Source organism: Anomaloglossus baeobatrachus, chromosome 12, assembly GCF_048569485.1.
Source record: "Anomaloglossus baeobatrachus isolate aAnoBae1 chromosome 12, aAnoBae1.hap1, whole genome shotgun sequence".
Taxonomy (NCBI): domain Eukaryota; kingdom Metazoa; phylum Chordata; class Amphibia; order Anura; family Aromobatidae; genus Anomaloglossus; species Anomaloglossus baeobatrachus.
In genome coordinates, this window is record NC_134364.1 from 106,872,379 (window position 1) to 106,880,722 (window position 8,344).

The following is an 8,344-nucleotide window of genomic DNA, read 5'->3' on the forward strand; positions in this document are numbered from 1 at the left end:
ACACCTGTTCTTTTGGATGGTATTTGTTGTTACAAAACCTGTAACCTGAGGCCTGCTGCGGTTTCATTTGCGCCCAGGCGTCAGCTGCCATTTAGGGCTGGGCCTTGGGTTGTCCAGCTGGCTGCTTTCTCCTCCACGTCTAAGTGTGGAGAGGCAGCTAGTGCGCATGCGTGTGCCGATTTACCCCAGCCGCAGCCTAACTACAGTGTTTCGCCTAGTGAGTATGCTCAGCCTGACTGTGCCATTGCTGAGGCTAAGTCTTCATTTCGGGATACAGCGCATGCTCCCACACTTAGTGCGAAAAGCCTCTTTGCACAGGTACTTGCATTCTGTGCCGGGTCTAAGTCCTGTTTTGTGCCTAGACACCATGCTAAAGCAGATAGTCTTTTTTCAGAGACTGTATTTCATGCTACTGAGCATGCTCAGGCACCTACTGCATCAGAGACTAGGTCCGGTAATGAACTCTTTGGCCCTGCCCCTGATGTGGGGGGCCCATATAGACCACAGGGCATCAGGTGTCCTGACGATGTGGCCAGGCCACTCCCAAATGGCTTGCAGAGGCCTGCCCCTATGACTTGTCACCTCATTATTGATGGTCAGACGATGACTGGTGAGGTGTTTGTGTCGTGGCAGCCATGGGGTCATTATTGAAGTTGCGGTTCCAAATAGGACGCTAGTTATGCCACTCATGACGTGTCACTCTGCTTTTGTCTCCAGGAGGTGCATTGTGGTCCACCCTGGTTTGGGGCGGACCCAGGTTATAAAAGGAGCTGGAGCCAACAAGGAGGTGCGCAGTCTTCTATTATGCTCCGAAAGAGCACACCTCCATGTGTTGAACCCCTATGCGGCTTTAGGCCAGAGGTAGGCAGGGATAGGGTGTCGATGCAGGCCACCACCACAGTTGGTAACGCAGAACGGTTAAGACCAGCTCCTGTCCTACCAGTCCTGCTTGTGCAGCCCAGTGGCATTAACAGGCCTGCTGCTGCTGATGCACCTGCTGTCCACAGGTGTGGCCCCTACGCACACGGTCAGCGTACTGAATGGCCCCTGTGATGTTAACAGAAGTTCCTGGGCTGGGTGGGCATGTGGACCCTGTGACGCTAACAGGGCTCACAGTCTCCAGATCCGAATGGCGTCTAACTCGGTTCAGGCTACTATTCGTTTCATAGCCACACAGCTCTGTATCCTCCACCAAACCTTCCAGTTGCCAACCTCTCCTTTTCCATCTGGGAGCACGGTGGACACTGACTGCTGATGGGGATATATACCTTTCTCTTTCTTTTCTTAATAATTTTCGGTATATAGCTGTAACATAGTATATACCACCTTATCCAAATCTGCCAGTCCCACTGTAACAGATGGTGTTTCTTCAGCAAATGTTACTGTTGCTTAACCACCAAATCCACGGACAAAAACTTTTTTCCCCTTTCCAACACAACTGTTCCCCTTTCCACCAGCATCTGTCCTTTTTCAACTCATTTTGTATATGACAATAAGTGCAACTCTGCAGGGACACCGTACTCAACGCCATCTCAGCACAGCAGCCATCCCTCGGTCCCTCAGATGTGGACAAGTAAAAGACCATTTCCTCCTATCCATGACAAAGCGTTGAGATTCACTCTGTGCAGCACTGGTGTTTAGTGGCAAAGCAGATCTAAGATTGCGTACCACATTCTGCAGATACTCCTGTATACGTGCGTCCATTTCTATGGCAGGAATTATTTTGCCAAATTTTGTCTTGTACCGGGGATCTAACAGTGTGGCAACCCAGTAGTCAGGATTACTTTGAATTCGTACAATCTGAGGGTCATGTTGTAGGTAGTGCAGCAAGAAGGTGCTCATGTGTCTTGTGGATCCAGGATGACCAAGTCCTTGGTGTGTTGGTGGCAGAGAGGTGAGAATCGTGCCTCCTTCCTCTGCCCTCTCCCCACAACCTCGCACAGCCGAAATGTGAGCAATCTCTCACTCATCTGCTGAGTCTTCCATGCCCATCGCCAGTTCGTCCTCCATTTCTTCATGGGCTCCTGCACCTTCCTCAACACTTTTTGCTGATACTATGCGCCCTTGTTAATCCCTCTCCCTCACCATGACTGCCGTCTAGGTGCCGCTGACCATCTGGACCTCGTAGATCTTGTTATCACTTCCGCATATGACTCCTCCTGTACTTCCTCCCCTTCCTCTTAGACCAACACCTGACTCCGAATAATAATTACAGTGTGCTCCATCTTGTAGATGACCAGAATTGTCACGCTGAGAATGGCATCGCCAGTGCTAAACATCTTCGTCGACATTTGAAAACTGTGTAGAAGGGTGCATAGGTCCTTGATCTGACACCACTCCAGCAGCGTGATCTGCACCACCTCTGGATCAAGTTATCCCAGGCTATATGTCATACCGTATTTCAGCAGGGCTCTGCGGTGCTGCAACACACGCTGCAACATGTGCAGATTCCAATTCCTGCGTGTCAGCACATCGCATTTCAGGCGTTTAACCATCAGACCTAAAGACTTCTGTAGCGACGAAAGTTGTTGAGCTGCTGTGTGCGCACGATGGAAGTGAGCACATAGCAGCGTGCCTGCTGCACAAGGCCATGTAGGCCGGGATGGTGTTTTAAAAATTGCTGGAGAATTAGGTTCAACACGTGAGCCATACAAGGCACGTGTCTCACATTGCCCTGACGATGGCCCGCAGCCAGGTTTGCATCATTGCCGCACACGGCTGTTAAGTCACCTACGGAGTCCATTCCGTCAATTTGTACTCCGGTCGCCAGGTGACAACGTGTTCCTTTCATGAATAGTGCTGATGATGGGAGAGGAGTCGATGCCAGCGGCGCAGGTGGACGCAGGTTATGCTCACCCACTGGGCTGCATTACCTTGACAGATGCAGAATCTCTGGCTGAATGTTGCTGGTGGGTATCTCACAGATGAAGTACCATCATTCAGCTACAACCAATGGGAAGACACCACACCGTTTTTTATGCCCATCCTGTCTGCAGACCACTGCCAGACATAGCTATGAACCTCTGGTTACTTTTACCCCCAGTTCAGTTTTATGATTTTGTGTGCTTGTTACCTGACTATTCCTGCTTGCTGTTTATGTACCTTGTTGGCCGATCCGCATTTCACCTCTGCTTGTTTTCTGATTAAGTCCTGGCCGTCCCATTCGGTTCCTGTTCCTCAATTAATGTTTTGACCCTGCCTGACTACTATTCTCTGGAACTGCAGCCTTCCACAGGTATTAATCACCTTGGACCCTGTGTAATTCCTAATCCCTGTATAGGGGTTAAAGGGTTTCAGGGTTCTAGGGGTCCTGCTTGGTGAGTGGCTTCCCTCTAGCCTATCATTTACAGCCCATCTGAGTGTGTGGATCAAGGAAGGCGTTACACCGTGCTCTCTGCAGAAGGCCATGTGGGCCAGGATAGTGCTTTAAAAATTGCTGGACAACCAGGTTCAACACGTGAGCCACACAAAGCACGTGTGTCACATTGTCACAGCGAAGGGCCGCACCCATGTTTGCATCATTGTCGCACCCGGCGTTCCCTGGCTGCTGGTTGAGTGGAGACAACCATTGATGAAACTCGGTCTCCAGAGCTAACCGTCCACAACTTCTCAGCGGTGTGACTCACATTTCCCATACATTTCAAAGTAAACCTTTGACCGCCTGATGGCATTGAGCTCTGCTGCCAGCATAGTAAGGAGGTGTGTGGTATTCCTTGTGCGCAGTTACAAGGAAGGGTGGCCTGACCACACAGGGTTTGGGCCAAGGTGGAGGACCCACACAAGGTTGAAGAGGCAGAAGCAGTGTATTAACTTCTACATACAGAAGGATTGACACAAGTCGTGGGGACGGCAAGACTTGTACAGCAGACCCTTCTCCATCTCTCCCCACAGTAACCCATTGCCCAGTCAGCGACATGTAACGCCCCTGTCCATGCTTACTGGGCCAATTATCTGTGGTGAAATGCACCCTGTCACACAGAGTTTCTCAAGGAATCAGTGATGTTTAGTGCGACATGCTGGTGTAGCGCGTGCACGCCTTTGTTGGAGAAGGAGTGGCGCCTGGGCATCGGCTCTTGGGGCACTGCGATGAGCATAAGGTCTCGAAAACCCTCGGTTAAAAAGGTTGGAAAGGCAGCATTTTGGTAGCCAACAGTTTCCAGATGCTGAAAGTCAACCTCTAAGCCATGTCATGCCCTTCGAAAAGCATGTAAAACACAGCGAGGGGACTCCAACCACAGTCTCCCTCGTTGCCACTAATTGGGCCACACACACCCCACTTCACTGGCATCGGTTGACCCCCCTTTTGAAAAAGAAAAAGATGCTTTGCATGAAGCACTCTCAAAAATACGCGTGCCTTTCCCGTCCCATGGCTGACCCAGGGGAAGAAACGTCCTCTGAGAGCCATGACTTGTTCATCTTTTTTGTCTTTTAGAAACACAGCGAGGGGACTCCAACCACAGTCTCCCTCGTTGCCACTAATTGGGCCACACACACCCCACTTGACTGTCATCGGTTGACCCCCCTTTTGAAAAAGAAAAAAATGCTTTGCATGAAGCACTCTCAAAAATACGCGTGCCTTTCCCGTCCCCTGGCTGACCCAGGGGAAGAAACGTCCTCTGAGAGCCATGATTTGTGCATTTTGGTTCTTTTAGAAACACAGCGAGGGGACTCCAACCACAGTCTCCCTCATTTCCACTAACTGGGCCACACACACCCCACTTGACTGGCATCGGTTGACCCCCCTTTTGAAAAAGAAAAAGATGCTTTGCATGAAGCACTCTCAAAAATACGCGTGCCTTTCCCGTCCCCTGGATGACCCAGGGGAAGAAACGTCCTCTGAGAGCCATGACTTGTTCATCTTTTTTGTCTTTTAGAAACACAGCGAGGGGACTCCAACCACAGTCTCCCTCGTTGCCACTAATTGGGCCACACACCCCACCTGACTGGCATCAGTTGACCCAATTTTCAAAATGAAAAAGATGCTTTGCATGAAGCACTCTCAAAAATACGTGTGCCTTTCCCGTCCCCTGGCTGACCCAGGGGAAGAAAAGTCCTCTGAGAGCCATGTCCACATTGTCAGTGGACAGACACGTGTACTTATCTGCCAGCAGACCCCCAGCAGCACTGAAGACAGGTTCCGAGAGAACGCTGGCTGCAGGACTCGACAAGATCCCCAAGGCGTACGTGTCGAGCTCAGGCAATTTATCCAGATTGGAAGCCTAAAATGAGCAGGGCTCAAGTTGCACAGTAATGGCATCGATGTTTCCTTGCATATACTCATATATCTGTGTGTCCTCCTCTTTTTCCTTGTCCAGCTCTTTTGTTTTCGCATGAGTATATGTCCTTGTCACTTTCACATGTGTTTGTGTTGTGTTGTGAGTTGTTTGTCACCTTTTGGACACCTTTGAGGGTGTTTTCTAGGTGTTTTTATGTGTTTGTGAATGCCTGCCATTGTTTCCTATGTGTTTCGAGTTCGGTTCGTCGAACGTTCGACGAACCGAACTCGAACGGGACCTCCGTTCGGCGAACCGACCTCGAGCCGAACCGGGACCGGTTCGCTCATCTCTAGTCACGGGCCCCAAGTCCGGGGACCCCTGGCCTGGAGGGTAGTCACCGGTCTCAATAGTAACTGGGCCTCGGCCTACTCTACCGCAGGCCCTTCCTCCAATCATCTTCTCCAGAGACTGCGGCAGGATGAGAAGGGTGGTCAGGGATTATTTATAAGGCCCTAAAGTTTTTGGGTTGGCCTGCCAGTTCACGGCCGTGGTCCATTTGTAAAACTTTTTAAAACATCAGGAACTTTGAACGGTTAACGGTCCCAACGGGGACTCACACACCTGTAGTAGCCAGGGTTCCGCTACCTATTCATCTTCTTCCGTTCTTGAGAGTGGCGGAGAGGGGCGGAGGTAGAACTTTTCTCCATCACCCACCCATCTCTTAACATCAAGGGCGAACCATCCCCTCCGCAATGCCGGGTGTACGAAACCAACTCTCCGGGTTCCAGATCCCGCTCTGGGTGACCAACAGGCAGGTGAGGGGTCACATCTCTCCGGGAGACAAAGATTTCGGCCTCCAGGCCCAGCGCATATATGAAGCTCCAACCTCTTTTGGCATTATAGTGCCGGGCATGCTTTTGGTACGTTGGGCCCCGCTCCCGGAAGGTGGCTTGTTGGAGGTGGTCTTTTTCGGTGTATGTCCGGGATAACACCTCCGCTTTCCTCTTCTCCCAGGCAGCAATTTCTTTCTTTAGCTGGTGCCGCTGCGGCTCCCAATATGGGGTACCAGTTCCGTACTCTGCTTCCCCCCCTGCGCCGGGGCGTGGCCCAGCCGAATACCGTCCGTGCCGGCTACGACCGGCGTCACTTTCAATGGAGGGCTCCGTTTTGTCATGGCCCGCTCTGCTGCCCTGCAGGTGCATCCTGGCTGCGCCTCAGCCGGGACCGGGAACTGGGGAGCGGTCGGCGTCTCTGCCGATGCTGACTTCCGGTCGGGCACCGCCTCTGCTACGGACGGGCGGATTGCCGGGGCCGTCGTCTTTGAGTGCGCTGCCTTCTCCGGGAGAGGGAGTGATGTCATCGGGGTTGTGGCCTGGCTTGGGACCGGAGGGGTTGTCTTACGGGCTTTAGTCTGGCTTGGAGCTGGTATGGGTGCCGGAGCGATGGCGTACTCGCGTCCTGAGGATTCCACTGGCGGGTCCTCACAGGTAGATGGGATGGGTACCGCTGCCATTGCTTGTGGTAGCGGACTGAGTAGAGTGTCGGCTACAGGTATGGGCAGCGAGGGAGGCGGTGTGGCGGACGGGGGCGGACCAAGCTCCTCTGCTTGGTGGGCCGGTCCCGGTGGGACATAGAAGCGTGGGTTGATTACCCGCTCCTCCGAGGCCGCCTCCACTTCACGGGCCCGAACGGCTGCAGCCAGCTCCCTCATCTCGGCCGTCCACCACTTCAGCAGGAAACTGGCCTGGGCCTGGATTCTGCGGCACATTCGCTCCATCTGGGCTCCCACCCAGTCGGCCGTTCTGGGCACGGGTTACTCCACGGTTGGGTTGCCAGACTGATCAGCCATCCTTTTCCGTTGGTATCCAGGAACAAAAGGGTAGTAGAGTCCTGGCCACTTTGCCCTTTATATCCTCGAGTCTCATGCTGCAGACTCTTCGCCCGCCCCCCTTGGTCTTTTGCAAGCACTCCACCGTGCGGCAGGTTAGTTTCGTTTTCGGCCTCAGGGTGTTACTTCCTTCCGGCCTCGTTCCCAGTGGGTGGGGCTTCAGCTTCACGTCGGGGGAGAAGAGGCTGGGCTGTTGTTTTTTGCCCTAAAAATGGCGGCAAAATGGCGACTTCTCAAAATTTTGCAACGGATCACCGCTGACTGTCCAAAACAAGGCGCACTTCCACGAGGTAGGTGGATGGGTTACAATCCTGTTCGTGATGGCAGTTTTTGGGTTGTGCCGACCCAACGCCTGTAGCAGCTGGGCTGCTCGAATCGGGACTCGCTGTGTGGCTCGAGGGATCCTCCAGACCCAGGGATCACGCGGACACACCAAATGAAAAGGGTGACGTAGTTGTATGGGCTTGGCCGTATTCAGTTCGTGATGCCACCCACGGTGTGTGATGAAGTGTAGCACCACCGCTGCTGTTGTGGGACACCCGGGGCAGATGTGATGGCAGCTGGATGTTAACCCCTTCATGGGTAGGGATGGTTGCCCCGGGACCCAGTGACTCTGTGCAGGGGATGGCGATGGCAGGGGCCTGTGCACCAGGACGTACCAGGGGATGTTTGGTTACTCACAGTTGAATAAATCACACTAGCCTAGGGGAACACGGGAGTCCAGTGCTGGCTTGTTGTGTACCTAAGGAGCCGTGCCCGCTGATGCTGACCCGTGGGATCTACTGGGCTCTGGCGGATGCCATATCTCTCTCTGTGGAAGGTTGTCTGCTTTCGGGACTTTGGTTTGGACAGAACCTAAAATCCTGCCCTCAATTGGTTAATTAGCTAGGCCGTTAATTCCGGTCCTGGCTTCAGGGTCCAAGTAACCCCTCTGTGCATGGTTTCCGGGTCGGTTCTCCGGAGTCGGTACCGGTGGGCTCCAACCCTGCCCTGGTCCACCTCGGATCTCCGGCTGCTGTCTTCCTGTTGCCTGCTGATGGGGACCACCGTCTGCCACCTAGCCAATGCACCAGGGCTCCAACCCTGGCGACTGTTAATTGAGCTTCACCTCCGCTGGAGCTACACCTAGCCCCAGCTTCCACTTCTTTCCACTTGAACTCCAAACTCTCTCTACTCGTTTCCGACCCTGGGCTGTCTAGACCCCTAGGTGGGCTTTCCCTATCTGCCTGGTCCGTCCCTG